We start from the raw sequence: 9,144 nt of genomic DNA, 5'->3' as shown, positions 1-9,144 counted from the left end.
CGGGGCCGTCACAGCATCTCCCGGGAGACACGGCCGCCGCCACGGGCAGGGCGCGCTCGCCGCCGCCGCCGCACCGAACCTCCAGCCTCCGCCCGCGACCTCGCCGGCCGCGGCAGCCCCACAGCCCTGCGGGCGCCTCCGCCGGCTGCAGGCCGGCGCGCCGTTCAGCGACTCAAACGCCGCGGCGGTTCCGGGTCCTCCTCCCCGCGACTCCGCGTCCCCGACGCCGCCAGCCCTGTTCTGAGCATTACCCTGGGCCGACCGACCGAGTCCTATATACCCGGGAGGGGAGGGGAGGGGCGGGGCGGGACCCGGGTTGGGGGGGCAGGGGGCAGGGGCGGGGTGCCGGGGCGCGGGGCGCGGAGGGAGGGCGGCGGGGGAAGGAGATGGCGGCGCGGAGGCCTGAGTTCTCGCGAGTGTAGAGGCCTCGGCGCCTGCTCCGCGGGAATTTTCAAACTCTCGGAGGAGGAGGTGGGGGGAGGGTAAGGGAGGAAAGGGAAGCCGGCTGGGGAAGGGCCGGTCATTTACATAAAACAGGATTTCCCCGCCTCCAAAGCTCTGACGGAGTCGGGGGTCGAGGCGGGGGCGGGGGGTGTGTGTATGGAAACTACGAGTCCCGCCATGCCTTGCGCGCCACACGCCTGCGGCAGCCGGGCGCGCGGGCCCGCGCGGAGTCGGGAGTGGTAGTCTTTTTGCCCGCGGTCCGCGGCGCCGGCCGGGACCCGCCCTCCTCACCGCCCCGCGGGCGGGGGGAGGGAGCGCCGCTGTGGCGGGAGAGTCGTCGCCACGTTAGCAGGTGGCCCCGCTTGCTAGCGGCCGCGTGACCGTCTTTGCCCCCATGGGAGGCGCCTCAGCTTGTGGTGGTTTTCGTGCCCAAACACGTTTCAAGCGATTAGATGCCTAGTATGTCCCTAATCGTAAACAATAAAAGGATCATAACGTGGGGTAAAGGGAAGATCCTAGCAGGCCGCTTTTTTTTAATCAGGAAAGTTTATCCTTTTCTGTTACTCTTTCCCGTATGTGTTTTGAGATATGCTGCCTTGTAGAAATATAATTTCCTGTTTTCTGTAATTTTGGTGTCTTTACTGACAGCAGCCTCTGAACATCACGTATTTGTTTGCAAAGGTGCTGGGCTAAGTTGTGGCGGAGCAGTTAAAAGGGGTCTTTGGTTGTTTGTCTTAATTATTTTAAACAGACTTTTTCAAACAGAAACCACCCCTTTGGCAAATGTGCCTGTGTCGGGGCCTTGCCCCTGTCCTACACTTCCTTTCTTTGGCACCTACATTCATGACTACGAAACGTCTTGGTAGTCGGAAGACAGGAGTTCTAAACAATGGTTTCCTGCTCCCGAAGCTTTGTGACGTTAGGAAAATCGAGTGACCTCTCTGGGCTTCAGTTATCAGATGTGTAGAGTAAGGGGGACTGGATTAGAGGATTGACTGATGGGTTACACAGACATCTGTTAGCTTTTCTCTAAGGGCCCTGCCAGTTGTAAAATTCAAAAATCTATCTCCTCCTACTTACTATGCAGTTTAATGGACTTCCTAAGTCAGATTTTAACCTTTCCTTCCGTCCTTACCAGCAGGATGGTTTCTGTATGGCTATCTAAAATCTGGACCAACCCTACCCGTCCTTCCTGATTTCCCTCTGTAGCTGTGAGGATCCTTTCTTCACTCTGATGGGAGCAAAAGGCAAACTGAGGGCAAAGCGGGCCCTGACACGGCACAACCCACCCCCTTGAGGGGGGATTCATCAGGTACCAGTAACCGCTAAGAACGAAGCAAAGGAAGAACAAATGGTCGACCGATAAAGATCACAGTCATGTAGGGCTTGAAACTCCGCTACGGTTTGTAACTGTCTTAATGATTTACAAGGAAAACACAATCTTAATAACAGACCTCCAGGAACCTTGGACTCAATCTCCTGGAGCCCTAGTCACCTCCACCTCCATGGGGTAGAAAACCCTGTATGATCCCATATCGACTCTCCCCCAAACGTATCTTTGCCTTTCACTGTCCCCCAGCCTCCCCGCCTGTCTAAACCTCAATACCCTTCAGGGCCCAGCTCGAGCCTTTTTTCTCTCTCCCTCGTCCCTTTTTCTCTCTCCCTAGGCTGAGTCTCCCTTCAGGGTCAGCCCGCATGAATTATTAAGAACTGGCACTGAAAATATGCTAATTGTATTATTTTATGTCTGTTTCCCTATCTGCCTCCAACTCTGTCCATCCATCCACCACCCCTGTCACCCAGCTACCATGAAAGCAGAATGTACCTTACATTTTTTTAATTTTTATTTATTTTTGAGAGATGGCTTACTTTTTTAAAGTTTATTGGGGGGGGGAGGGGCAGAGAGAGAGGGAGAGAGTCCCAAGCAGGCTCTGAGCTGACAGTGAAGAGCCCTATCCGGGGCTCGAACCCATGAACGGTGACATCATGATCTGAGCCTAAATCAAGAGTTGATTGCTCAACCGACTGAGGCATCCGGGTGCCCCAATCTTACACATTTTTTTAAGTGCTTCCCTTATAACTGCTAGTTGTTTATTTTAATTTCATTTGAAAACAGAATTTTCACTTCAAAGCTCTCATTCAATCCTTTTCCCTCTTTTCATTGAACTAAGCATATGCCAAATTATTTGCTAGCTTCAAGAACTATTAATGTGTATTTTTTTTTCATGGTTATTTCTTATTTTATTGACTGGTAGTTTCACCTTGTTAGAGGTGTAAAGCTAAATTAGGACTTTAAGAATGTAGAATAATGAATGGGTGAAGGCACTCACACATTTAGTGAGTAGTAAACTAGGAAGATGCATGAAACTTTGGGTTGGAATCAGAGTGAAAACCTGTTGACTGAAGGGAGGTCCTTGGTTTCCTCCTACAACAATCTCCTGGTTGACTCAAGTCTATATAAATGAATGTTTATGAAAAACTCGTATTTTCACAAAACGCCATTAGATGGGAGAAACGGCCAGGATAGAAGGATGTGGCCATGGGGGATGCCAGTCTGCAGCAGGGATGGCTGGGCTGGAGGTTAACCTGCAGGTTAAGAGCAGGCTGGGAAGAAGTCTAGAGGCAGAGCTTGGCACATTCACCAAAAGCCCTAGCTTTCTAGTCAAAAGTCTCGAGGATGCTTTCCTCAAACAAGGTGTATTAAATGGAAAAAACAATCTGGGCTTGGTAGTCAAATGAGTTTGGGGAAAAGCTGATTAAACAAAATCACACATTTCCTTCATGTAGTATTTTACTGCCTTTAATGTGCTTGGCATTTCCCGGAGTTACGTGACCGTGGATTCCATCTAGGCTCCCTCCTGGATCATCTTGCCTCATTAGTGTTCCCCAGAATGGGCCTTAGTAAAGGCAGCTTCAAAGCTTTCCCTTATTGGAGGAAGCATTGTGTAGTGAAAAGACTATGGTCATTTGGAGCCAGAAAAACTTGGGTTTTTAATCCTTTTTGCTACTCTCTGGCAACATGACTTTAACTGAATTTCTTCGCTCTCTGAGCCTGTTTTCTCATCTGGGGAGAAAGGATGATGTTGCTCACTTCCTTTGCGGGGCTGTTGCAGAGATGAAGGAGAAGTATGTGCCTGGCTCAGAACTTCATTCCCTCTTTACCTGTAATGGTCAACAGGTTGGTTTTTTGTTTTTTTCAGGGGGTTTCTTTCGGTAGAAAGCCTAGAAAATGATAATGACATGGCCCCTCCCGCTTCCATTTGGAATGTTTTATTTAAAAGGCAATATTTCAATACTAGCCCAGCATCCTGGGAGCCACCAACGACCATCTGATTTCAGGGACTTTTAGAATCTCGTTGAAGTATTGTGATTTAGATTTTGGTTTGTTTTACAAAGAAATGGGTGGGGGCAGGGAGCTTTGCTACTTTAACAACAACGAGTAGAGCTTGCCAGGCTGAAAGAGAGGCGATCATTTGCCCTGAACAGTTACATTTTCATCATTTTTGTAGAGATTATGGGTTATAACCAGCAGGGCCCAGCCTGGATTTCTCCAATTGACAATCAGCTTGGTGAGTGAAGAATCTTATTTTTCTTGTTCCGCATGACATCTCCAGAGATGGTATAATGCCAACATGTAAATAAGATAATTGTTTAGTGAATTAGTATGTCTTTATCAATTTCACCATTCAAAGCAAAATATGCAATATTAGATTAAAAAGGACCCTAGAGATAGTTGGGCCAAACAACTCATTTTATAGATGGGGAAACGGATGGTCAAATGATTTTCCACAAATACTTTGGGATGGATTTTATTTGTTTTCCTTATAAAAAAAGATATTACTTTTTTTTAATATGAAATTTATTGTCAAATTTGTTTCCGTACAACACCCAGTGCTCATCCCAACAGGTGCCCTCCTCAATGCCCATCACCCACCCTCCCATTCCCCATCAGGGGCGCCTGTGTGGCTCATTTGATTAAGCCTCCAACTTGGGCTCAGGTCCTGATCTCATGGTTGGTGAGTTCGAGCCCCACGTCGGGCTCTGTGCTGACACCTCGGAGCCTGGAACCTGCTTCGGATTCTGTCTCCCTCTCTCTCTGCTCTTCCCCTACTCACGCTCTCTCTTTCTCAAAAATAAACATTAAAAAAAATTAAAAAGACATTAAACCAAATCTACAGTTTTTAAAGAAGAAAAGTAATATATTTCTGTCATTAAAATAGTGTTTATGCACCTGAAAAATGTTTTAAATGAGTGATACCCAAAAAAGCCACATATTTTCTTTCTTTCTCTAAACAATGATAGTATTTGTCATAAACATGATATCATAATTAATCTCTTCTTAAAAATTATTTCCCTTTCTGCCTCTCCCTTTCTTTCACATTCTCCTCTCCCAATATTACTTCTTAAAATCTATGCATTTAAGAAGAATTTTTTTATGTTTATTTATTTTTGAGAGCAAGAGAAACAGAGCATGAGTGGGAGAGGGGCAGAGAGAGAGGGAGCCACAGAATCGGAAGTAGGCTCCAGGCTCCGAGCTGTCAGCACAGAGCCCAATGCAGGGCTTGAACCCACAAACCGCGAGATCATGACCTGAGCTGAAGTCGGCCGCTCAACGACTGAGCCCCCCAGGTGCCCCCAAATCTATACATTTTAACTTAAACTGTCAAGGTTCTGATTTCTCTGTTCCTTAATCCCGCCCCCACACCCCCCGAGCAAACACCATTAATGACAGATCTTGAAATTCTGCCACGCACATATCACTGCATTTTTGTTTTCAACCTTTGCCTTTTCAAGACTCGCGATTGCCTTAGAGCGCTGTTATACCAGATTCCAGAGGGCACGTAATAGTTAACAAGCTGCTTTTAGTCAGTGGTGTTGCAAATACTGCTCTGAAGTCACAGATCCCTCACTTGTCTGAAGCTCCCGGCCTCTAAGGAAACCCAGCTCAGAGAAGTCGGCTCTGCAGAGCTGAGAAGTCGGCTCTGCAGAGCTGAGAAGTCATGGAAATGAGCACGGCCAAATCTGATATTTCATTGAGGGAATAGGTCACCCGTTTTAGCAATTGCTTCGTGCCTGGTTCATTAGATCCTCAGCCTCTCTTTCTCATAAACGTATTTTAATCCCATTGGGCGCATGTGTCCTTTATCAACCGTGGCATTTGCATGGTACTTTCAGTTTTTGAAGTGTTTTAAATCGTTAGTCAAAACAATATCTCTGCATGGTTTAGATGAAAAACTGTGGATTTGTTTTCCCTTTTGCTGCTTCTACTCCTCCTGGGGTCCTCTGTCTGGTTTTTTAATAAACTTCAGCTAGACTTGTTGGATTTGATTGGAGACAGGTGTAGGTGACATGGATCAGTTTTTCACCATGAAGTGTCTGGGAAAATCAAAGCAAGATGTTCACCAGGATGCCCTATGTATAGAGCCGCAATGGAATGTCCAGAATAAAGTTCAGCATAGCCTAAGGCAGTCTCCTCCTGAAGATAAGTGTCAACGTAGAAGACCTTTAGGGTTCAGAAGTGAATTATTAGTAGACCACATAATTTCTGCTTAGTGAAGAAAACACAGAAATTTTTTTTGTACGTTTATTTATTTATTTTGAGAGAGACAGAGAGTGTGAGTGGGGGAGGGGCAGAGGCGGGGCGGGGGGGGGGGGAGAGAATCCCAAGCAGGCTCTGGGCTGGTAGCGCACAGTCTGATGTGGGGCTTAAACTCACAAACTGTGAGATCATGACCGGAGCCAAAACCGAGTCGGAGGCTTAACCGACTGAGCCACCCAGGCGCCCCACATCCTTAAGATTCTAAATCATAATTGTCAAATCGAATTTTTCAGTATAGTTTTGTTCCTGTTCTCCGTCATTCGTTCATTCATTTGTTCATTCCAGCAAATATTATTTGAGTGTCTTCAATAGGCTGGTTGTTACTCAAGGCACTGGGGATACAAAGCTTGATAAGACCAGTACCTGTGTCCTTCAGCAATGCAATCAGGAGAACAGAATGAAAGGAAAAATTAACTTACGTTTGAAATATTTTTTTTTTTTATAAAACCTCCTTTCAAATCAAAGAGAGCTACAACTCTTTCTCAAATATGTTACTGATAATTATAATGAACACTCAGTGCCCTAGCCAGTCGTGGGAATATTCTAGCCTCCCATTCTGGTTTTGGTCAAGCCATGTATTCAAAAGAATGGGTTGGATCACAGACTCATTTCCCACCAGGTAGGCAAAAGGCACTTTTAAGGAAGGCCTGCCACTTTTATGTTTGGCTGTTTTTGAATAATAGAAATCTCTCAGATTTCTTTTGTTTGTACGATTCTACATTCTCTTATTTTAATTTTTTTTTAATGTTTATTTATTTTTGAGACAGAGAGAGACAGAGCATGAACGGGGGAGGGTCAGAGGGAGAGGGAGACACAGAATCTGAAACAGGCTCCAGGCTCTGAGCGGTCAGCCCAGAGCCCGACGCGGGGCTTGAACTCACGGACCACGAGATCATGACCTGAGCCGAAGTCGGACGCTTAACCGACTGAGCCACCCAGGTGCCCCTACATTCTCTTATTTTAAGAGAGAATTTAATAAATTCTCTTTATTTAAAGTTAGATGACTACCCTTCCTTACCTTTGCCACAGATGGTGGACATGAGGGTTTAATACACTTGGCAAATTTCAGGTGTTAAATATAGTCGACGACTTTGGTTAAAGTACAAATAGAAAACACCCCCTTACCCTACACCGTTCCCACAGCACTTATGTTTTTGTATGGTTGGGAGGTTTTTACGTTTTCTGGGGGACGTGCACAACACTCGTTGGCTCTTTTAATCCCATCTAAGACAAGCATGTGTTGCCTCTTCAATGGGGCAACTTTCGGGAAACAGACACTTGAAAAATCTTTAGTAAATAAAGCTGGTAGTGTCTCCTCGGCAGGGTAGACAGTGGAAACCTTAACTCTAAAAAGAAGAGGGCGAGGAGAGAGCCAGCAGAGCCATGGTGTAAGAATCCCTGTCTTTTTAATTTTTAAAAAATATTTTTTAATGTTTATTTATTTATTTTTGAGGGGGTGGAGGGGCAGAGGGAAAGGGAGATAGAATCCCAAGCAGGCTCCACGCTGTCAGCACAGAGCCTGACGCAGGGCTCGAACTCACAAACTGTGAGATCATGACCCTAGCAGAAATCAAGAGTTGGTTGCTTAACCGACTGAGCCACCCAGGCACCCCAAGATTCTGTCTTTTTGAGTTAGTGTTCAAAGATTGGAACGGTGCCTGGGTGGCTCAGTCAGTTAAGCATCCAACTTCAGCTCAGGGCATGATCTCACAGTTTGTGAGTTCAAGTCCCGAGTTGGGCTCTGTGCTGACAGCTCAGAGCCTGGAGCCTGCTTCAGATTCTGTGTCTTCCTCTCTCTCTGCCCCTCCCCTGCTCACACTCTGTCTCTCTCTGTCTCTCTCTCTCTCTCAAAAATAAATAAACATAAAAAAATTAAAAATAATAAATTTAAAAAACCCAAAGATTGGAAAATCAAGAGTCTCTCAGTTTAAACATCATGCAGATTTCTCCCCCTCCTCACCCCAAAATAATAAATATAGACCATGAAGGTTTCAAAGAAGTAATTACAGTCCCACTGACACCCTAAGACTTGGGTGGAGTCATGAGGCAGAACCACGAAGGACAAAGAGATGCACGGAAACCAACCTTGGTCGACTTGGGTGTGAGTCCAGCTGAACTGGAAACCATCTGTTACGTAGAATAAATCTCCATAAGCCATTCAAAGACAGTTGCAGGCAGGGTCCTTAAGAACCCACTGGCTTTGTTAACGGTATTTAATTAGAATCCTTTCTTTCCTTTGCTATTTTTGCTGGCAGACTTCAAACCTGCATATTGTCAGCCTCCTGGAGAAGAGGAGATCTGGAACTCCCAACTTTAGGTCATCCTTCAAGTCCCCCCAGACCATCAGGCCCACAGGCCAGGTCAGCCCAAGTCATATCCTACTCTAGACCAGCCTCAACGCACACACAAGGGAGGGCAGGTATCTACAGCATGTGGTTGAAGGCGGCATTCTGAGACTTTCCTCAAATGTGTGAAACGCTTTGGGAAGCGGCGTGTTGAAACACAAAAGCACTGAATTCACAGGAAGCAGATGTACATGTGAATCCTGATGACTGGGCTACCTTTGGTATCAGTGCAAAAAGACCTCAGACTGTCCAAGCCTCAGTTTCTCCATCTGTTGTGAGGACTATGTGTAAAAATATGTAGTAAACTTCAAACTTCTACCAAGTGTTTGCTATTGCCTATGTTTTGTTGGACATCAGATGACTTATTTAAGCTGGGTAGATAAGAACAATGAGTGATAGCACGGAACATGTTTCTCTATCGTTTTGGATGCATTGTTCTACGTGAATATCGGGCTACGGTCTGTCATTGCAGTAAGATTTTTCTTTTAAGTTGCTGGTCGTTGATTTTTTTTTTAAGTTTATTTATTTTGAGAGAGACAGAGACAGTGTGAGTAGGGAAGGGGGAGAGAGAGAGAGGGAGAGAGAACCCCAAGCAGGCTCTGCACCGTCAGCGCAGAGCCCGATGCCAGGCTCGAATTCACGAAACCATGAGATCACAACCCGAGCCGAAACTGAACTTCGGATGCTTACCCGACTGAGCCACCCAGGTGCCCCAGCTAGTCATTAACTTTTTAATATTAACCCATCTACTATATA

At 46.1% G+C, this 9,144-nt stretch overlaps 1 long non-coding RNA gene across 1 annotated transcript; it reads left to right on the top strand.

Moving 5' to 3' along the window:
- The first annotated feature begins 401 nt into the window (after positions 1 to 401).
- LOC125925877 (uncharacterized) lies at positions 402 to 8,706 on the top strand. The gene is made up of 4 exons (XR_007458916.1): positions 402 to 1,756; positions 3,496 to 3,622; positions 3,954 to 4,013; positions 8,299 to 8,706. It is a non-coding gene; the product is annotated as an uncharacterized LOC125925877 (long non-coding RNA).
- Positions 8,707 to 9,144: the final 438 nt, after the last annotated feature.

Source organism: Panthera uncia, chromosome F1 (genome assembly GCF_023721935.1).
Source record: "Panthera uncia isolate 11264 chromosome F1, Puncia_PCG_1.0, whole genome shotgun sequence".
Taxonomy (NCBI): Eukaryota; Metazoa; Chordata; class Mammalia; order Carnivora; family Felidae; genus Panthera; species Panthera uncia.
Note: the sequence above shows the minus strand (reverse complement) of the source record. Positions and strands in the feature narration are given on the sequence as shown.